Genomic DNA, 23,118 nt, shown 5'->3' on the forward strand with positions numbered 1-23,118 from the left:
GCCAGTTTCTCTCCCAAAATATTCTCCTCCAGGAATGGACTCAGCAAACCCGCAGTTGAGTTGACGACAGAGAACGTGGGCATCCGAGAGGTCCCAGCGGGAGGCACAGAGGGTCCCCCAGGTTCCCATCACCTGGACCTCAACCCTCCCCGCACACACTGTGCTGCCGTTCACCAGTCTGATCCCTGTGTACTCTGGGGACAGATGTGGAGAAAAGAGAGTGGATTAGTGCTCCTGTACCCTCAGTAGCTGGTGGAGGGGCCAGAGGGACCACATGCCTTTGTTCTCCTTCTGCAGTATTGTCATGCTGCAAACAAACCCATCAACCCCTCCTGTCCTCACACCCGGCCCAGCACGGTCCCTGCTCTGTTCCCCAACCCCTACCACAGCCCCGGTGTTCAACAGCCCACCCTGAGTCCTTACCTGTGCAGTTCACAACAGCGCTGTTTGCATGGGTGCAGGGCTGGTCCCGAGGGGACCCCCTGGGGCAGGAGGCGAGGAGGGATTCATTCCCCACACACCGCAGCTCTCCATCCCACATGGGACCCACCCCTTCTCCAACGTGACTTCCTCCAGTGACAGGCAGGGCTGCGCCGCACTGCAACTCCCTGCAGAGCACGTCAGCAGCCTTGGGACCAAAGTGGGAATCACAGACACTTTTCCACAGGTCCCCGTCACGGATCTCCACGCGTCCTGAGCAGTGGTTCTTCCCTTCCACCAGACGGAAAAATCCTGGAAATAAATCAACTGGGAGTTCCCAGAGCCTTGTGGCATTCCCATGCCCACATCCCAGACCATCTCCACGCAAACTGTGACCAAAATCGCTCACTGCACATCTCAGAAGAAGCTATTTAAGGAGTGATGGTGTCACAAAGGCATCCATGTCAAGTTACACACATTCTCTCCACCATCACAGCACTCAGGGGTGTGTGTCTATTGCAGACCCACAGCAGACTCTGCAAACCACGTTGGCACCGTTGGGACCAAAGTGTGAGTCACACACCGCTGTCCAAAGGTCCTCACCATGGATCACTATACATCCTCAGGAGGACCTGTGCCCTTAGAGCAGCCGGACAGATTCTGGACCAACCAATGACCCCTGAGTGTTCCCACAGCCCTCTGGCAATACCCTGACTACATGCCAGCTGATCTCCAAGGTGGCCACAGGCAAAAAAACTCTACGACGTCCCCAGCTGCTCTCAGGGGGTGCTGGTGGCACAAACACATCAGCCAAGGGACCTGTGTCTGCTGAGGGGGGACAATCTAAAAGTAGATCCCCATCTCACGCCCTTCCACAGGACGGTGGGTGGCCACAGGAGTCACTTCTGGTGCCTCTGGCATGGGGGCAGCTGCCCCTGAGCACTGCCAGACAGCTCCTGGGTGAACAGGAGGAGAAAGATGGCAATCAACAGATCATGCAGGGCAGGGATAGAGGGTTCATCTGTGCCAGCTCAGGGACCAGGCACGGTAAGGCACCCTTGGGCAGGTTCCCACTGGCTTTCCCCAGGGACTGGGGACACCAGTAATGACAGTTCCAGCTCAGAAGTTTGACTAGTCACACTGGGCAATACTCTGGTGTCTGATTTTTGCTCCCTGAGAGCACAGCCAGGTTCCTTCCACAATCTGAGCCCCAGAAGTATGGAATAGGTTGTCCCCTTACCTGAACACATCACTCCAGCATCATAACCATGAGCACAGTCATGTTCACCCCATCCTCCGTGTGTGCAGTCAGACAGGGCAGATTCGGTGCCATTACAGCCAACATCATCCATCCAAATGGGGCCAGATCCTGGCCCAAAGTGTCCGTACTGAGGAGCTTCAACAGCAGACCCACAGTCCAGCTGTTTACAAACCACTGCTGCATTCTTCATGCTCCAGTAGTGACCACACACGGTCCCCCACTTGCCCTGTTGTTTCACCTCCACTCTCCCAGCACAGCGCCTGCCGCCGTCCGCCAGCCTCACCTCCACAGCACCTTCAAACACTGACAAAGGACCAGTCAGGACAGCACTCAGCCCCAGCACTGCGGGTCTCAGGGAAGCCCTGTGCAGGTGGAGTCCGAGGCACCAGGGTGGGAGCCCACTCCCCTCCAGGCTGTCCCCAGGGCAGTTCAGGGGTCCCTTCTATTGTCATGGGCTGTGCAAGACTGGGGGTGCCTGGCTCCAGCCCTGCTGGGTCATTTGTGGCACCACACACTCTGACACTTCCATCCACTCCAACAGCCCCTCGCCCCTGACCTGTGCCCACCCAGGGCTCCTGCTCCTCCCCAGACAGCACCCTGAAAAGGGACCTATCCCCACCAGGGCTCCCCCAGGCTCACACAGCTACTCCTCCCCAGAGCCCCCAGCTCCCCTAGACCACAGCCTGCCCTGGGCCCCTCCCAACTCAACCTCCTCCCTCAGGACTTTCCGTGTCCCTTGTGGAGCAACATGATGGTCCCAGTGAGGCCTCCCAACCCATGCCCCCTCCTTGTCCTTGGGCATCAGCCCAGCCCTGACCTTGTCTGGGATCCCCGCAGGAAGGTCACCCCTTTGCGAGCCTCTGGGAACAGATTCCCCAGTTCCCTTGTCTCCACAAGCACAACCCACCCCCGGTCAGGCCGGGGATCACCCTGACTCCAGGACAAGAGTGAAGAGCCCACACCCCTTCCTGGGTACCCCCGAGGCTGGCTGTGCCTCTGGGATGACAGAACAAAGAGCCACCAGTTAAGGCACCACCAGCTCACAGGGAACAGAGCTGGCAGATCCAGGGCCCCAGGGATGGTGCCCAAGGATGGCAAATCCACACCCGGGTACCAACGGCCAGAAACGTGGGAGCCCTGGAAGCAGAAAAGCCCTTCTGCCACGCAGAGAAGCACAGGCTCAGTGAACCTGTTCATTTTCTCGCCCTTGTCACATCGACACATGGGAAGAAGCCCCGTTTCCAGAGGGATCCCTGTGCTGCTCCTTGGCCCCAGGGCTTTGTGGCAGGGCAGCAGGCATTTCCCCCTGCACAACTGCACCCAGAGGAGCCAGTAACTAAGGGGACAGAGGGACTCTGTCCCCATCCTGAACCTTTCGGCAGCCGTGCACCAAATGCAGGAGGATGGAACAGAAGCGAGACATTGGCTTCTGCATCTTTTCCTGCTTAACTGCAAAAGACAACATCACCCTCCTGTTTTCAGGCCAAGGCCAGCACAATCCCTGCCCTCCTCCCCTGCCCCCAGCACAGCCCCGGTGTTCAACAGCCCACCCTGAGTCCTTACTTGTGCAGCTCACAGCAGCGCTGTTTGCGTGGGTGCAGGGCTGGTCCCGAGGGGACCCCCTGGGGCAGGAGGCGAGGAGGGATTCATTCCCCACACACCGCAGCTCTCCATCCCACATGGGACCCACCCCTTCTCCAACGTGACTTCCTCCAGCGACAGGCAGGGCTGCGCCACACTGCAACTCCCTGCAGAGCACGTCAGCAGCCTTGGGACCAAAGTGGGAATCACAGATACTTTTCCACAGGTCCCCGTCACGGATCTCCACACGTCCTGAGCAGCGGTTCTTCCCTTCCACCAGACGGACAAATCCTGGAAATAAATCAACTGGGAATTCCTATAGCCCTGTGGCATTCCCATGCCCACATCTCACAACACCTCCATGCAAGCTGTGACCAAAATCACTCACTGCACATCTTAGAAGAAGATATTTAAGGGGTGATGGTGTCACTAATGCATCCATGCCAAGTTACACACCTTCTCTCCACCATCACAGCACACAGTGGTGTGTGTCTATTGCAGACCCACAGCAGACTCTGCAAACCACGTTGGCACCGTTGGGGCCAAAGTGTGGGTCACACACCGCTGTCCAAAGTGCCTCCTCATGGATCACTATACGTTCTCAGAAGGATCTGTGTCCTTAGAGCAGCCGGACAGATTCTGGACCAACCAATGACCCCTGAGAGATCCCACAGCCCTCTGGAAATAGCCTGACTACATGCCAGCTGATCTCCAAGGTGGCCACAGACAAAAAGCCCTATGACATCCCCAGCTGCTCTCAGGGTGTGCTGGTGGTACAAACACATCAGGCCCGGCCCTGCTGCTCCTCAGAAATCAGCACAGCAATTGGGGGCTTGTTTCTCTCCCATCATTCACAGCCACAGGAATCTCTCTAAAAAACTGCTGCTGCCACAGAGACCTTGGGCTGCCCAGTACTGGTCCCTGGGCTCTGTAGCCCCCACAGCACTCGGCGTTTGGGGAAATGGGGCCAGGCACGGTTGGCTGCTGCAGCTTGCGCTGCCCCACTGAGCTCAGCGCCAGGCGTGAGGAGCCCCTTGGTGCCACAAGAAGTACACCCCATGCCCACGGGCATCTTGGGCTGGTGGGGAGCCGCTGGTGCATGGAACATGTCACAGGGCTAAGGGACTGTGAGGCTGTACCTGTGATCGGTGGCTGTGCCACCACCCTTCTCTGGCGCCTACCCAGGACAGAGGTTCTCAGCCATGGCCAGAGTGCGCTGCTGGGCATGCATGGCCCTGACCAGTGGCCAGGCAGAAGGCAGGAGAGTGGAGAGAAGAGCAGCCCTGGGCTTCCATGAGCTCCTGGAGCAAGGGCAGGCACAGAGGACAGCCAGTAAGTTCTGGCAAATCGCCCGTGGCACAGAGCAGCCAGGGACTGGGGCGGGCAGGAGAGGCTGGGTGGCAGGTCAGCACTGCCTGCACGGTCCCATGTCCCCATGGGCAGGCTCTCATGGGGTGACCCTGGGAGAGGAACAAGGTGCCACGTGCCACCCTGCTCTTCTGGCCAAGCCCAGTGCTCTTCCTCTCCGATCATCCCCTTTGCTTCATCCTAGGGACTTGTGTCTGCCAGCAGGGATAACCCAAAAGTAGCTCCCCATCTCACGACCTTCCCCAAATCAGTGGGTGGCCACAGGAGTCACTTCTGGTGCCTCTGGCATGGGGGCAGCTGGCCCGCAGCACCGCCAGACAGCTCCTGGGTGAACAGGAGGAGAAAGATAGCAATCAACAGACCATGCAGGGTAGGGATAGAGGGTTCATCTGCACCAGCTCAGGGACCAGGCACGGTAAGGCACCCCTGGGCAGGTTCTCACTGGCTTTCTCCAGGCACTGGGGACACCAGTAATGACAGTTCCAGCTCAGAAGTGTGACTGGCCACATTGGAGCAATGCTCCGAGTGCCTGACTGTTGCTCCCTGAGGGGCACAGCCAGGTTCCTTCCACAATCCTGAGCCCCAGAGGTATGGAATAGGTTGTCCTCTTACCTGAACACACCACTCCAGCATCAAGGAGATGATCACAGTTATGTTCACCCCATCCTCCGTGTGTGCAGTCAGACAGGGCAGATTCGGTGCCATTACAGCCAACATCATCCATCCAAATGGGGCCAGATCCTGGCCCAAAGTGTCCGTACTGAGGAGCTTCAACAGCAGACCCACAGCCCAGCTGTTTACAAACCACTGCTGCATCCTTCATGCTCCAGTAGTGACCACACACGGTCCCCCACTTGCCCTGTTGTTTCACCTCCACTCTCCCAGCACAGCGCCTGCCGCCGTCCGCCAGCCTCACCTCCACAGCACCTTCAAACACTGACACAGGACCAGTCAGGACAGCGCTCAGCCCCAGCACCTGCGGGTCTCGGGGAAGCCCTGTGCAGGTGGAGTCAGAGGCACCAGGGTGGGAGCCCACTCCCCTCCAGGCTGTCCCCAGGGCAGTTCAGGGGTCCCTTCTATCCTCATGGGCTGTGCAAGGCTGAGGGTTCCCAGCTCCAGCCCTGCTGGGTCATTTGTGGCACCACACAATTTGGCACTTCCTTCCACCCCAACAGCCCCTCGCCCCTGGCCCATGCCCACCCAGGGCTCCTGCTCCTCCCCAGACAGCACCCTGAAAAGGGGCCTGTCCCCACCAGGGCTCCCCCAGGCTCACACGGCTACTCCTCCCCAGAGCCCCCAGCTCCCCTGGACCACAGCCTGCCCTGGGCCCCTCCCAACTCACCCTCCTCCCTCAGGACTTTCCGTGTCCCCTGTGGAGCAGACATGATGGTCCCAGTGAGGCCTCCCAACCCATGCCCCCTCCTTGTCCTTGGGCATCAGCCCAGACCTGACCTTGTCTGGGATCCCCCCAGGAAGGTCACCCCTTTGCGAGCCTCTGGGAACAGATACCCCAGTTCCCTTGTCTCCACAAGCACAACCCACCCCCGGTCAGGCCAGGGATCACCCTGACTCCGGGACAAGAGTGAAGAGCCCACACCCCTTCCCTGGGTACCCCGGAGGCTGGCTGTGCCTCTGGGATGACAGAACAAAGAGCCACCAGTTAAGGCACCACCAGCTCACAGGGAACAGAGCTGGCAGAGCCAGGGCCCCAGGGACGGTGCCCAAGGATGGCAAATCCACACCCGGGTACCAACGGCCAGAAACGTGGGAGCCCTGGAAGCAGAAAAGCCCTTCTGCCACGCAGAGAAGCACAGGCTCAGTGAACCTGTTCACTTTCTAGCCCTTGTCACATCGACACATGGGAAGAAGCCCCATTTCCAGAGGGATCCCTGTGCTGCTCCTTGGCCCCAGGGCTTTGTGGCAGGGCAGCAGGCATTTCCCCCTGCACAACTGCACCCAGAGGAGCAGCTACAGTAACTAAGGGGACAGAGGGACTCTGTCCCCATCCTGAACCTTTCGGCAGCCGTGCACCAAATGCAGGAGGATGGAACAGAAGCGAGACATTGGCTTCTGCATCTTTTCCTGCGTAACTGCAAGGAGACAACATCACCCCTCCTGTTCTCAGGCCAAGGCCAGCACAGTCCCTGCCCTCCTCCCCTGCCCCCGGCACAGCCCAGGTGTTCAACAGCCCACCCTGAGTCCTTACCTGTGCAGTTCACAGCAGCGCTGTTTGCGTGGGTGCAGGGCTGGTCCCGAGGGGACCCCCTGGGGCAGGAGGCGAGGAGGGATTCATTCCCCACACACCGCAGCTCTCCATCCCACATGGGACCCACCCCTTCTCCAACGTGACTTCCTCCAGCGACAGGCAGGGCTGCGCCGCACTGCAACTCCCTGCAGAGCACGTCAGCAGCCTTGGGACCAAAGTGGGAATCACAGACACTTTTCCACAGGTCCCCGTCATGGATCTCCACACGTCCTGAGCAGCGGTTCTTCCCTTCCACCAGACGGAAAAATTCTGGAAAAAATAAATCAACTGGGAGTTCCCAGAGCCTTGTGGCGTTCCCATGCCCACATCCCACACCACCTCCAAGCAAGCTGTGACCAGGATCACCCATGGAACATGCAGAAGAAGCTGTTGGGGAAGTGTTGGTGTCACAAACACATCCAGGCCCCCCTGCACCCCTTCTCTACACCATCAGAAGTTCCAAAGGTGTGTGTCTGTTACAGCACTAGGCACTGCTCAGACAAACTGCTGCTGCACAAGTTGCCCTGTGCCGACTGGCACGGTCCCCCCAGCACTGCAGTGGTGTGTGCAGTTTGGGTCCAAGGCCAAGGGCTGTGTGCCACCCTGCTCCTCTGTCCAGGCACAGCACTCGTGCTCCCTGAAAAGTGATTCAGCTGAGGTACTCATGCCTGTGAGGGGGAATGACCCACAGGGACCAGCCACCTCATGCCGTTCCTCCAAGTTGTGATGTTCTGAGAAAGTCCCACCCTGGTTTCTCCAGCACAGGGCCCTCAGCACTGTTGGCTGGGAATGGGCAGACTGGGTGGAGTACCAGTGGATACCAGTGGACACACTGGGGCAGGGACAGAGTGTTCATTTGCAGCCTAAGACACTGGCTGAAGAGGGGCTGAGACACTGTGGCAGGGTTAGTTCACCCTTGGGTAGGCTCACTCGGGGCTTTCCCCAGGGACTGGGGTCACCAGCAATGACAGTCCCAGCTCAGCAGTGTGACTGGCCACATTGAGCAGTGCTCCAGTGTCCGCTCGTTGCTCCCTGAGGGCACAGCCAGATCCTTTCCACAATCCCAGACCCAGAAGTATGGAATAGGTTGTCTCTTTACCTGAACACATCACTCCAGCATCCTCAGAATGTCCACAGTCATGTTCACCCCATCCTCTGTGTGTGCAGTCAGACAGGGCAGATTCGGTGCCATTACAGCCAACATCATCCATCCAAATGGGGCCAGATCCTGGCCCAAAGTGTCCGTACCGAGGAGCTCCAACAGCAGACCCACAGTCCAGCTGTTTACAAACCACTGCTGCATTCTTCATGCTCCAGTAGTCATCACACACGGTCCCCCACTTGCCCTGTTGTTTCACCTCCACTCTCCCAGCACAGCGCCTGCCTCCGTCTGCCAGCCTCACCTCCACAGCACCTTCAAACACCAAGATGGGATGGGTCAGGGGAGCACCTGAGCCCCAGACTGTGGGTCTGGGGGAGCCCCTGCCAAGGTAGAGTCAGAGGCACCAGGGTGGGAGCCCACTCCCATCCAGGCTGTCCCCAGGGCAGTTCAGGGGTCCCTTCTATCCTCATGGGCTGTGCAAGGCTGGGGGTGCCCAGCTCCAGCCCTGCTGGGTCATTCACCATCCCACCACACAAGGCACCTTTTCCCACCCCAATGGCCACCTGCCTCCTGCCCATGCCCACCCGCACACTGCCCAGCCCTGCACTGGGCACCTGCTCCTCCCCAGCACCCCCTGAACAGCCCCGTGTACCCAGGCCTGCAGCTTCCCATGCAACTGCCTGCCCCAGCACCAGCCAAACCCACCCCCATGCCCAGGGCTTTCCGTGTTCCCACTGAGACGATCCAGAGGATCCCCCCACCCACATCCCCTTCTCATCCCTGGTGTCAGCCCAGTCCCTGCACTGGGCCGGGTCCCCCAGGAAGGGTGTCTCTCTGCTGTAGATGCCCTGGTCCCCATCTCTCCGTGGGGTACAAACTGTCTTCATGGGGTCAGGGCTCCCCTGGAACAAGGGGGACAGTGAACAGGCACAAATCCCTTCGGGACACCCGAGACATTAGCAGTGTCCCAGGGGAGGATCTCTGGGTGCTGCCATCACCATGCAAGGCCACCACCGGACTCCAGAGGCACAGTGCGAGGGGACAGGGGGTCCCAAAAGGTACCCCAGGACAGGGTGTCTATGAATCCAGCCAGGCACAGGCTGCCCTAGACACTGAAACCCTACAAAAGGAGATACTGTCTCCCACCCAGATGGGCCCAGGGAAGGGCACAGGGTCCACGGACTTGAGCACGTTGTGTCCATCATCTCTGTAGCACCTGCAAAGAATCCCCATTCCCAGACAGATCCCGATGACCACGCTGGTACCCGCTATTCCTGGGCTGTGGGACAAGGGAGCCGGCACTTACCCCTGCACAGCTGTACCCAGAGGAGCAGCCCCAGCACCTGAGGGGACAGCAGTCCCTCTGTGCCCATCCTGAGCCTCCTGCCCTGCCAGCACATCCCTGCCGCGCCACACTCCTGTCACAGGCTCCTGGGGACTCACGGGGACAAATGATGACGGGAGGGCAATATAGCTCTGCGGATGCCAGGCCAGCTACGGGAGGAGCCAATCAAAGCAGCAGCACCTTTTTAGACATTATCGGGAGTTATCTCCCCTCCGACACAGCCCAGCCCTCCAATGAACGTCTCCAGTGCCATGCATGACCATATATGAGGGATGGCTCTGCTGCAGGTGTCACATCACTGTGGATGGTGCGGCGTCACAGGACAGGGCTGGCTGTAGTGGGGGAAATGGGTTTTTCATGCCTTGAACCCTGCTGTGTGGGCCGGGAGCACTGAGCATCTCCTATACTCGGCACATCCAAGAGCCCAAGGTGCGAGTGCCCAGCCATCCCCATGCCACGGGAACCACGGGGCTGGGACGGCACCGGGGGTAGTGTCGGGGGGGAAGGAAAGAGCCCCTGCCCCTGCTTCAGACCCCTCTGTGCTGGGAGCAGCAGCGGGGAAAGGGCCTCAGCCCAGGCCAGAGCCCCATCCCAGGAGCGCTGGCTCACCCGTCCCTCCCTGGAGAGCCCCATGGAAGGTCCCTTCAAACGAGCTGGGGCTGGGCCATGTCCCTGTCCTGGCAGCAGACAAGCAGCTCAGACTGGATCCCTGACTCTCAGCATGTCACCGAGGGGCCGTTATTCCCCGCGGGGGCTCGGGAGCTGCAGCCTGCAGGTGCACAAACCACAGCCCACGTGGCCTCACAGAGCTCCTCGTGCTCCCCCCACAAGCGCCCGGGCAGGAAGTCTGTGGTTTCCTCCTGGAGCCGAGCCCGGGCACATCCCCGCGGTGCCCCCGAGCCACCCCCACCCCGACTGCTCCAGCCAGGGCCGCAGGGGCTGCTCCTTCTGACACAGAAATTCACTCAACACTTAGAATCCAGTAGAACTGCTGAGCAGGTATTCTTTATTAGCAGCGCTGGGCAGCACTGGGGATCGCTCCACCACGAGTGCTCCCACAGACAGGTACAATCACAGAGAATATGTGCTGTGAGCTTGTACATATTCAGTGGATTTCTGAGAACTAATCTACATATACATAAGATTTCCTAGAATTTATCTACATAGTCCGAGCATGTGTGATAAAATTAGGGTTAGGGTCTTTTCCCCCTCTGGTGGTCACTCATAGTCTTCCTCACAGTGTCCGGTGATTGAACTTTGGGATTCCTTTGCCCACATATGGTCATGCAGTTAGCTCATCCATTCTTTGGCCCTGGGATGCTCCAAGAAGGTCAGTTTAAACTATTTCCCTGGTGATTATCTTGACACTGGTGTCTTAGGCCCTTGTTATCAGGGGTACTCAGGAAACTTAACGAACCATCTCAAGGTCTACTTAAATTTTCTGAGGGAGAAGTTGCATATTTCAAAACATCTTGATATTAATTCTGCCTAGCAGTTGACTGAACTATGTGAATGAAAGGAAGAAAATGAGTAGAACATGCTGACCAACTAGGATTCTACCATAAACAACTTCTTCGCTCTGAAGAGGAGAAATAGTTTTGGCCTTCTCTCACTTCCTCCTCAACTTTTCAGTCCTTGATCTGGGCTCCATCTCCACCACTGTTCCCACATCCGTGGTCAATTCCCTGCAGGACACCAGGGCCATCTCCTGCCAAGGGTGTGTGGCTCAGCTCTTTTTCTTTTTTATGTCAGCTGAGTATTCTCCGCTCACCATCATGGCCTACGACCGCTACGTTGCCATCTGCCAACCCCTGCACTACGGGACCCTCCTGGGCAGCAGAGCTTGTGTCCACATGGCAGCAGCTGCCTGGGGCGGTGGGTTTCTCTATGCTGTGCTGTACACAGCCAATACATTGTCAATACTGCTCCACTAAGGCAATGCTGTTGACCAGTTCTTCTGGGAAATCCCCAAATCCTCAAGCTTGCCTGCTCAGACTCCTACCTCAGGGAAGTTCGGCTTATCGTGGTTAGTGTCTTTGTTGCATTTGGCTGCCTTGTTTTCATTGCACTGTGCTAGGCACAAAGCTTGAGGGCCGTGCTGAGGATCCCCTCTGAGCAGGGACGGCACAAAGCCTTCTCCACATCCCTCCCTCACCTGGCCATAATCTCCCTGGTTCTCAGCACTGCCATGTTTGCCTCCCTCAAGCCCCCCTCCATCTCCTCCCCAACCCTGGTCCTGGTGCTGTCCGTTCTGTACTCGGTGGTGCCTCCTGCAGTGAACCCCCTCACCTACAGCATGAGGAACCAGCAGCTCAAGGATGCCCTATGGAAACTGACCCAAGGGATGTAGTTTCACTGACAACAACCTGTCTCAAGTCACTTCACATTTCCCAGAGTTTATCTTAGGCCAGGAGTCTGCTATTTTCCCTGTAATAATCCTACATATAGATAATTTTCTGGACTTATACTACCTCTCTTGAGGATTTTTCCTGTTGTGTCTTACTCTTGCACCTACACTGTGTCAGGATGTGACGTGTCCAATAGCAGCTCTTGAATAAAATGGGATCTCCTGGGTGCAGTGCCTGAAGGCTGGGTTCTTCCTCCAAAGTGGCTGCCAATAAAATGTCTAAGGAATTGGTCTTTTAAAATTCTTTTCTCCTTATGTTCTCCCTGTATTTGGAGTTAAGCTCACAGTACCATTGGGTTCCACTGGACAAAAAGTTCTGCTTTTAAAGGCTCTCTTCTTGGTGTAAGATGGTGCATGAGCTCCCCACTACCTCCTCAGGCTGCTTCATATATGCCAGGACTCATGGCATATAGCTGTCTTTATGGAAAATAATTTGGTCAGGAGAGGAGTAGGGGTCACCACATGCCCTGGGGTGGGAATGAATGGACACACATAAAGTGAAACACCCTCGAAGTTGACGTCCCCCAAAAGCAAAGCACTAAATCAAGGTATATGCAAGCAAGGACTCCGCAGTGCCCTGGGGGTCAGTGTGAACGCAGTGGGCATGGGAAAGGGAGACTGGAGAGGTGCAGGAGCTGCCTGAGGAGGCCCAGGGCCAGGACTCTTGTGCTGTGCTGGGGAGCAGGGCTGGTGGGGGAAGGGAAGGGTGTAAATGCAGTCGAGGTTAGGGACAACCTACCAGATGAATGCAGCAGAGCTAGAGACTGACTGGCCTCTGTTTCCTCCTGCCCTTTTGGCCAGCATCAGCCCTGGTGCTTGTGGGAAGGCTGACCCCCCTGTCTGACCTCCAGGAGCTGCTGTGCCCTTCCGAGGAGCTGGAGCTGTGGTTGAGTGCCCAGAGTGCTGCAGCATCCCTGTGGTGGGCATCTGCCCTGGGGCCAGGGCAGGTGGGGAGAGCTGGGCTGGGGCTGGGCTGGGCTGGAAAAGTCCTGGAAGAGGAAACACCAGTGATACCCAACTCTACCACCATTACTAATAAAAAGGAAACCAGTTTCCTACTGACACTCATGACGCACCAAGTCCCATAGCTCTTGCCACAGCCGGTCTCTCAGCCAAGCCCCGTCTCAGACAGCTCCAGCTAGATCAGGTGCTCATGGGCTTGTCTTGACAAATACTGAAAATATCCATTGAGTGAGATCCCACCAACTGGCCTGGGTCCTTGCTGCAGAGTTTGGCTCTGAGGGATTTCTCAGAACCCCAGCTCTCTCAGCCACTCCTTGTCCATAATGTGCTCCAGGCCCCAACCATCCTTCTGGCCTCCGCAGGACTCGCTCCAGTCTGTCAGGATCTTTCTTGTGCTGGGGAACCCCGTACTGGACACAGCAGTCCTGATGTGGTCCTGTGGTGTGTTAACTTTGGCCAGCAGCCAGACAGCCACCCAGCTGCTCACTCACTCAGCCCACTCAACAGGACAAGAGGGAAAGCTCATGGATCGAGATGTGTGTGGGTCAAAGGAGAAACCAGAAATGATGACACTGTGGTAGGTGTTCAGTTTGGTTTGCCCCAGGCAGCAGCTAAGCACCCACAGAGTCATTTGCTCACTCCCCCTTGCCTCCCACCACCCCAGCAGGGCATGGGAGGGAATTGGAAGTGCAAAAGCAGGAAAATTCATGGGTCAGGACAAAGACTATTTAATAGGTGAAGCAAAATCTGTGTGTGCAAGCAAAGCAAAATGGGGAATTCATGCACTATGTCCCATCAGCAGCAGATGTTTAGTCATTCCTAGGAAAGCAGGGCTTCAGAAGACAAATGCCACGACTATGAAAATCTCCCCTTTTTTCTACTTCCATTGAGTTCTGTTTTCTTTTCCTGTTTTTTTTTTTTTTTTTTTGTTTTGTTTTTGTTTTTTTTTTTAGGTGGGGGGGGGGTTGGGGATGTTTTTGTTTGTTTTGTTTTGTTTTATTATTTCTGAGCCTGACATCATATGGAATGGAAAATCTCTTTGATCCTTTGGGGTCAGCTGTCCCAGCTGTGCCCCTGCCAACTTCTTGTGTACCCCCAGCCTACTTGCTGCAGGGGCAGAGTGGGAAAAAGAGAAAGCCTTCATGCTCTGCAAGGGCTGTTCAGCAACAGTCAAAACACTGTTGTGTTATCAGTGCTGGTTTAGTAACAAATCCAAAGCACATCACCCTATGGGCTGCTATGAAGAAAATCAACTCCATCCCAGCCATTTACAGGTCATACAGCCAGAGTGAGGAGTCAACAATGTCTTAATTGAATGATCGCAGGAAATCAGTGGATCACACAACCTGGCTCTTCTGGAGGACACAGTTTCCTTGGTATTCACTGCTCATGTGGGACAGCAGCATGCAAACCACCCAGGACGTTTCTTGTGGAGTTTGTGGAAATATTCTTAGCACAGATGGCAAATAGTCCTTTCAGTCTGCTCACCTGGACCTGGTATTCCCAAAAGAGCTGGTCAGGGATGTGAATACCATTGTCAGGGCGTGACCATGAAATCCTGGTCTCCCAGATCCCCAGGGATGTGGGGAAGGAGAGGAGCAGAGCACAGGCCCTGGACTTCAGGGAAGGAGAACTTGGCCTCTCGAGGGCACTGCCAGGGGGGATCCCGTGGGCGCAGTGTCAGGGCACTGAGAGCATCCATAGGCCTCCATCGGCCCTGGCCAGCCCAACCTCGGGTCTGGGCCCACACCTCTGTCCCTGGGCCCAGGAGACCATTGAAGCCCAAGCCAGAGTTTCAACACCAGCTTGATCTACGCAGGAGGTGTACTGGTTTCCAGACCAGCCACGGACACAGCCTTGCCTGTCAATGAACTCTGTGGATTTGGGCTTTCAGTCTCACTTCCCAGCTTGGTTCTTTACGGGGTGTACAATGAAATGACACTGTGGCCTCCAAGTGCCAGACCCCCACTGATTCACAGAGGCCTAGGGCCTTTCTGCTTCCTTTCTTCTCATCACTTGGTCAGGTTTGGGGAGGAGAAGAAGGAAAAGCGGGGCAGGTATCTGGGTACCAGTGACTGGATGTGGGGAGCAGAGCCTTCACAAGTGAAATGATCAAAAAGGTATGTTAGTTCAAAACTTTCATTCTGAGCTCCTTTTTCAGAGGCTTAAATCTTCAGCAGCAACATGGAAGCTCTGAGATCCCTCCATCTCCCTCTCTTTTAGCAATTAAGTTGATAGTACCCAAGTCAGACTTTCTTTCTTTTTTACGGCCTAGAGCACCCCCTGGTCTGGAGATGTGCCAGGAATCTTACAGAAGAATCTTCTGCACAAGAAGGTGGATGTTCCCAGGAATCTCAGGAGGGATTGGCATACTGATAGCTGTGTTCAGGGAGATGGTCAAATGTCTCATCTTCAATTCTGTAATGGTGGCTTAGATGCCTGGCTCATGTGTAAACTCTCTATGTGAATGTTGACATTTACCGAGCTACCTGGTCTGACCTCAGAGCTGGCCCTGCTTTGAGCTGGGCATTGGACTCGAGGCTTCCTGAGCTCCCTTTTACCCTGAATTGTCCTATGACATAGAGGCCCTCACCTCCATCTTAGTCTCTTCTTGTAGGGCATGTGTTGCAAGGCACAGGCTCATGGAAAGACTTGGTGGGGAATAGACTTCTAGGGGTCTCTTAGTCCAGCCTCCAGGCTGGCTGCGACTTTGTAGAGCTGAAACCCGAAGCACTCCAAAGGTGGAGATCACAGCAATGCTCCTCCTAGTCCATTCTATTTCTCCTGAGGCTCAGCCTAGAGCTCCCCAAAGGTAGTTTGTGACTGGTGCCCCTGTCATATCATTGGCCACTGCAGAAGAGAGCTTGGCTCCACCATCTCTGCAGGTAGCTGTTGGCTTTTATTAGGTTGCCCTGTTGTGGGAATAGAATGGAAAATTGCCGAGGAGGATTGTAAATATGCTCAAGTGACTTGCAGCTGGGGTGCCAAAAAACACATATATCACACTAATTGTGGTTTACCTCTGTGTGCTTGACAGGTAGAATGTCTGTGCTTAGATAACAGAGGCCTGTGAGAAACACAGAGGCACCTTATTGAACATCCTTGAGCTTCCTGCCCTGCTGTGGGAAAGATCAAAGCACAATGGAAAAGTAGACCTGTGAAAATCCCAGATATATACAGGCAAAAGCAGTAGGCCAGAGATCTTTTCTTTTTTGATGTAACCATTCTCCCAATAGATACCATGTGGGGTCTAAAGAATTTTTCATGTCTATTTTCCTCATTTTTGTCTATTCGTCCACTTTTTGGTTCCAGTTTGTGGCTGGTTTATTGTCACATGCATGTGTGGAGCGACGGAGGAATGACACACCGAGACGGATTCAATGTGGGTGATAGAGCATCATATATCTTTATTGGACCAGGGTACATATATTTATACAGACAATGATAATTATTATGCCTACTAGTCACTAGCTGATTAGCTTAAGCTCTAAAGGTCATATTCACACGATCCACCTACTTAGCTAACAGCACAAGCTTCTCATAACACTAAGTTTCTCATGCCACTATTTCTAATTCCTCTTAACTTGTTTTCAATACACAACGGTACCATAAGATGAAGTTTCTCAGGCCAACGTTACCATAACAAGAAGTTTCTCAGGCCACTATTTCTAATTCCTCTTAACTTGTTTTTGACACACCACGGTACACAAGGCCGAAGTGTCCTTGACATTCCTCATGTATCAGCAGCTGCGAGCAGCTGCAGGCAAACCCTAGTGAGGCCCAGCATCAGCGAGGCAGCATCAGCCCTTAGAACAGGCTCTGATCGTACAACTGCTCGGTGGGCTCATGACCCTTGTCTCTGTGCCATTCTCCAATAGTTCCCCCTTTTTCTTTTTGTACGAGCAGAGCCTGCCCCAACGTTTGTTCAAAGATTTTCTTAATACATGATAAAGCACAACTTAAACATGCAAGCCCAATAATGACAAAGATCAGAATAAGAAGCAAACTTTGGAAAAGGCCTTTTTAACCATCCACCTAATCCCATCCAGTTAGTGAGTCCGTCTAGTCCAAAGAACCCCACATCTTGTTTTATCTTTCGGGTATGTTCTACAAGCTGTTTAAGTTCCGTATGAATTGACCTCGATTTGTCTTCCAAATCCATACAACACATACCCTCAAAATCCTCACAGCCATGACCATGCGCCAAGAGTAGGAAATCAATGGCCATTCGATTTGTAATATGGCATGCTGGACTTCGTTCATACCCTCGGCTAGGCCTGAAAGTACAGTGCTGGTAAGATTTGCCTGTTTTACCACCCAGCAAGATAATTTCTCTAACTGTCGGTGCGCTTGGGCAGCAGAAGCACCTGGGACAAAGAAAGAAGAGAATATTGCTTCCCATTTGTTCCATAAGCTGACATTGTCATCACAGGCATTAGTGAGGGTCTTTAGTGCGCATCTATATCCCGGACTGGATGGGTTTTATTAGGGTGATGATGGGGTAAGGCCAGACTGAGACGCCCAATGGTGCAGGGCCCTCCAGTGGGTCGGAAGGGGATCCCCTGCCATGCCCGATCACCACAAATGAGAAATAGGCCAGGAGGTAACCTCCTGGGCGTGGTAGTACCAGGGGCTGGATGCAGCCTGTTTCGGCTGATTGACTTACACCAATTTCCCCAACAGGCGCTACTGCCTTGTGAGGATACCTCAGTTCCTACTGTGACCTTGCAAGGGTACCGGTTCCCTTCACTGCAGGGGTATTTAGACGCATCTAGGAAAACACAGTAAGAGGCATTCAGTGAGTCTACTAGTTCAAGTTCCTGGGGGCGTGGGCCAATGGGCAGGCGGTTAGCCCAAGAATCATATTTGTCAAACCAGCTACTCATGTTTGATGCAAAAGCCCTATACCAGTTCCTGGATTGGTTCCAGCGTTGGGCATATTCCGCAAGTGTTTGGTTTAGAGAACCCCAGTTGGCACCGTTCAGGGGGATGCCTACCAAGCATGTTAGAAAGGGCACACTTGGGGTGGCGAGACTAGTGCAAAAGGTGGTAGTGTTTGCGGCTCAGCCTAATGTTACCCATACATTTTCTCTTGGATCGAACACGGTTCTCCTTATCCCAACCCCAATCGAATTCGCGCCCCCCAAAACCAGTAACAGAAACCACCACATTGCTTCAGTTATCCCAAGGAAATTTAACAGTCTGGAACTTCGGAGTGTCCAACGTCCAAAGCGGCCTTAGTCCACCTGGCAGGAATCCACTGGGAGCCTGAGGGAGTAAGAACACACATATAGCCCTTACCAAGGAACTGGACCTCAGCAGGTCCCTCCCACTTCCCTGTGGATAGGTCTCTATAATAGACTTTCATGCCCTGTGGTTTGTTGTTCCCGGAGGTGTCAGAATGTTTCTTAACCGGCGCTACATCTGAATCTCCAAAAATGCAAAGGTAATTCATCACAAACAGTGCCTTAGCTACTCTCTCTTGGATATTTTTGACGTCGTGGAATTTTTGTAAATATATTTTAATTGTCTGATGTGATCTTTCAGTTATAGCCTGCCCAGTTGGAGAATGGGGAATAACTGTGTCCTGAGTGAGTGGTGGAGTTTTTTGGTGGCAGGGGAGGGGGCTATCGGGGCGGCCCCCTGTGAGAAGCTTCTCGAAGCTCCCCCAGCTCCACGTCAGCTCCACTTCTGTTTGGGAAATTGAGCCAATCAGCTGCGCCTCTGCAATAACGTATTTAAGAAGGGACGTGGTGATGGGCAGTCGGACTTGTGAGGAGGAGTTGCTGCAGCTGCATGAACACCAAGGTCAGTGGAGGAACGGAGGAAGAAAGGAGGGGGGAGGTGTGCCGGAGCAGAGACCCCCCTGTATCCTGTGGTGAGACTGGCAGGGCGGCCCCCCCTGCCACCCATGAAGATCTACAGTGGAGCAGACATTGATTTGTATGCCTGTTGCTCCTGCTCAGCTGAATCAAGGTTCTGTGCCCGAAGAAGGCCGGGGTCTCATGGGAAAAGGTAGCCCCGCTGCTGTAATTCAGTGCTGGGAGGATTGCAGCATGCGGGGGAGTCCCACGCCAGAGCAGCTCGGGAAGGGCTGCAGCCGTGGGAGAGAATCCAGTCAGAGGAAGTTAGTGACCCATGACGGAGCAGTGTGGGGAACGCTGCAGCCCATGGGAGGAATTCAAGTCAGGAGAAAGTTTGTGGAGGACTGTCTCCTGTGAGAGGGGGACCACGATGGAGCAGGGGGAACAAGTTTCAGACACTCCCCTCACCGAAGATGAAGGAAGTGGCAGCGCTGACTGCACCCCCCATTCCCTGCCCCTGCACCACTGGGGGAGGAGGTAGAGATATCGGGAGCAGAGCTGAGCCCGGGAAGAAGGGAGGGGTGGGGGGAAGGTGTTCTCAAGATGTGGCAATGCTTCTCACTGTCCTACTCTGTTATGTGTTGTTAGTGTCTGTAATAAATGTATGGGTTTTTTCTTCCCCTAACGAGTCTGCCTTTTGCTCGTGATCATAAAAGGGTGATTTTTCCCCATCCCAGTCCTATCTTGAACCCCAAGCCTGGCTCTCTGTCCCTTCTCATTGCCGGAGGGGAAGGGAGAGAGATCTGCTGCATTGTGGTTGGCTGACAATCAGGCCTAAACCACAACAACCTGTCATGTGTACAACCCCCCAGCTCTGACAGAACTTTCTCATTTTTTCAGTAATATAAGCCCGACCATTGTCCGTTTTTATCTTCTGTGGAACCCCCATGACAGCGAAGCAGCTCGTCAAATGGCGTACTACGTGCAATACCTTTTCGCCTGTCTGGGGCGTGGCCCATACAAATGGGCTGTATGTGTCAATTGTGACGTGCAGATATCTTAACCGACCAAACTCTGGGACATGTGTCACATCCATCTGCCAGAGGTCACAGGGGCCCAACCCTCGGGGGTTAACCCTGACTCCCAGGCCAGGACCATGATGGCTGCACTCTGGGCAGGCTCTTACAATCCCTTTGCTTCTTCAGTGGTTATATTAAACTGTTTTTTCAGGCCTTTTGCATTCTGATGGAAAGTAGCATGAGCCTCGTGGGCCTTGACAAAGTCGCTGAGTGGCACTGTTAGGGTGACGAGTCGGTCTGCTCTTTGATTCCCTTCCCCTAGTCCTTGGGACCACATATGACTTCTTATATGAATGACTGCATACAGATTCTGGCGCTGTTGCAAAGCAGATTGAAGTCGGCAAAATAGTTCATTTAATCTGGGATTTTTTGAGTCCCTGAGTCGTGCATCTTCTATACAGTGTAGGACTCCTGCAACATATAAGGAATCAGTTACTACATTGAGACGTTGATCATGCCATCAAAGGATGACCCAAACCACTGCTGACAGTTCAAGCGTTTGCAATGAGTCCCCTGGAATAGCTGACAAAACATGGTGGTGCCATAATTTATCCTCCAACCAGGTGACGGCGGCACGCTTAGATTTCTTTCCAGCATCAGTGAAAGCAGTAATGGTGTTTGATAGAGGCGTCTCACTGCGTTTGGAAGGCATGATCCAGTCGTGTTGGCTCACCCATTGCAGTACTGGCGATTTGATTGGAGTCACTGCTATATCCTGAGCTGCAGTTAGCAGGCTGGCTTGCAACTCTTCCGATTGTCTGATGCACCATTCAAGCAACTCCCTCTTGATGGGGAGATGTATGCTGCCCGGTTCAGATCCCGTAATCTGTAGGATGCGAGTTCGGCCCTTTCTAATTAATTCTGCTAGGTTCTCCAGTTTTTGTTGAATGGATTTCTGAGGCTGTAGCCTTGTGTATACCACTTCCAGTACCTTGACCTTCTCCCCCTTTTTCTTTTGGTGTTGAGTTAATGCGCCGATGAGCTGGGATGGGCCATTTAAGATGGTGAGGTCTACCGGTAGCCGGGGATCTCGGCGGTCAACCCATCGCTGGGTAACGTAGTCTGCAATTCGGGACAGGGTTGATCGTTGTTCCTCTGATAAGTGCACCGGGCGAGCGGGATCAACCCCCTGGAGTAAGGGTCAGAGGACATCCAATTCATCATTGGCAATTCCTACCACAGGGCGAAGCCATTGTAGGTCTCCAAGCAACTTCTGTGCATCATGTAAGGTACGGACATCAAGCTGTATCTGTAATTTCTGTGGTTGTATTTGTGAGTCTGTTATCAGCCACCCAAGGTATTTCCACAGTGCCGAAGACTGAACCTTTTCAGGAGCAGTAACAAGGCCTTCCTTTTGAAGAGCGTGAGTCAAAAAGGAACTGTTGCTGGTGAGAGAAAGGGCATTCTTGAGCAATCAGAATGTCATCCATATAATGATATATAATTTGCAGTAGGCCAGGCAATTATGACAGGTAGTAAGGCATTGCTTACAAACAGTTGACAGAGTGTTGGACTGTTCTTCATTCCTTGTGGCAATACTGTCCACTCGAATCGCTGAGCCGGTGCTTCACGATTAATCGATGGGAGGGTGAAGGCAAAGCGCTGTGTATCCTCTGGATGCAGTTGGATGGTAAAGAAGCAGTCTTTCAGATCAACAATGAGTAGATGCCAGTGTTCAGGCAGCATAGATGGATTGGGCAGCCCGGGCTGGAGGGCTCCCATGGGCTGCATCTGCGCATTTACCGCACGCAGATCATGGAGGAGGCGAAATTTCCCTGACTTTTTCCGGACAACGAATATGGGTGTATTCCACGGGCTAGTGGACAATCGTAAATGTCCCTGAGACAGCTGTTCCTCAATTAGTTGATGCGCTGCTGCAAGGCTTTCCTTTTTCAACGGCCACTGCTTGATCCAAACCGGGGTGTCTGATAATCACTTCAACGGGATCAGGAAAGCTTTAGAAGCAGTGACCGTAGCTGAAAAGGATCGCTGGTAGTCAGGATGACACCAATCTGGTCCAGCACATCACGGCCAATTAGGCCATAAACTCCTTGAGGCAGAGGCATAACTGTTACATACGTATTCGCGACTCTCCCATCTATGATCACTCGAATGTGCTCTCTGCTGCACATCACTGATGAGTGTCCCCCAACTCCTTCAACCCCACGAGCCATAGGTACCAAAGGCCAGTTGGGTGGCCAATGGTTATTGTCCACAATGGTGAGGTCGGCTCCAGTATCCAATAATACAGTAAGGCAAATCTGTGTCCCATTCGAGCAGAAGGTAACGTCGGTCACCTGGACAGCTATTCATTGCCATAGTTAGCAGAGCCAAATCTCCTGTTGATCCAAAGCCAGCGGTTCCCCTGGTAACCGTGGGGGAGGCCTCCATCTCTTTGGTCAGTTGGGGCAGAGGCACTAATTGAGCAATTTTGCTGTTTGCTGGAAAATGAATTGGGGGAAATAAAGTCTGTACCATTATGCATATAGTCCCAGTAAAGTCAGCATCAATAATTCCTGGCAGAATAAACAGTCCTTTAATGCTGCTTGATGATCGCCCAATTAGTAAAGCACCTTGTGGCTGTCCATTAATTACTATTGGGCCCTTAACCTTAGTTGCAATCCTTTGCGGTTGTTGATCGATCAGTGTAACATCTATTGCTGTCGCCAGGTCCAAGCCGAGGCTCCCTCTAGTGGCTGGCTGGAGGGCACTCGCAGGAACGGATTCTTGTTGGCAGATGCTGGAACTTGTTGCTGAGGCAGTATCAGGCTGTTGTCTAGCTGTGCAGGGGCTGCCACTGTTGTCGTTGCGCGGCAGCCCATCGCACTCATTTGGGTGTTTCCCTGATCGCCCACATGCACTGGTGTTATGGCTATTCATGTTGCACTTCCCGCACCAGACTCGTCGAACAGGGCATTCTTGTCGAATGTGTCCTTCTTTCCCACATCGAAAACACTTGGGACGGCGCCACGTCGGTGGTCGCTGTTGCTTCTCAGATGGACGTAATGGGGCTAGGGCTGCAAAGGCTTGGTGCTGGGCCTGAATCAGGTCCCTCCCTAACTCCCGAACTGCTTCTACCAACATAGCCTGGGGGCCTACAGGCACCCTGCTCATACATTCCAACATCTGCTCTATCCTAACATCCTCAGGAAATGTTAGTATAATAGACTTTGTTGCTGGGTTAGTATTTTCTAAAACACACTGCCTGAGGAGCACAGGTTTCATCCAGTCTTGAACCTCTGCCTGTTCTATAGCTGCGGTTACCCGATCAATGAACTGTGCAAAGGTTTTGTCCCGTCCCTGTTTTATTGCCATATAAGATGGAGAAGGGGGGGCTGTTTTAACTGCGGCTATGGCTAGCCTTGCTGTCCGCATGGCCTCCAGGCAGACATCTGGACCTTGCTGCATTTGAGCGTCTATGGTAATATATCGCCCCACTCCTATAAGCTGTTCCACAGTTACCCCAAACAGTGGGTCATGCTGCTGTCTGGGCTGTTGAGCTGCTATTTCACAGAGTCGTTGCCAGTGGGCCTGCCATATCAA

The sequence above is a fragment of the Tyto alba genome, unplaced genomic scaffold (assembly GCF_018691265.1).
Source record: "Tyto alba isolate M040663 unplaced genomic scaffold, T.alba_DEE_v4.0 Super-Scaffold_15, whole genome shotgun sequence".
Lineage (NCBI taxonomy): Eukaryota > Metazoa > Chordata > Aves > Strigiformes > Tytonidae > Tyto > Tyto alba.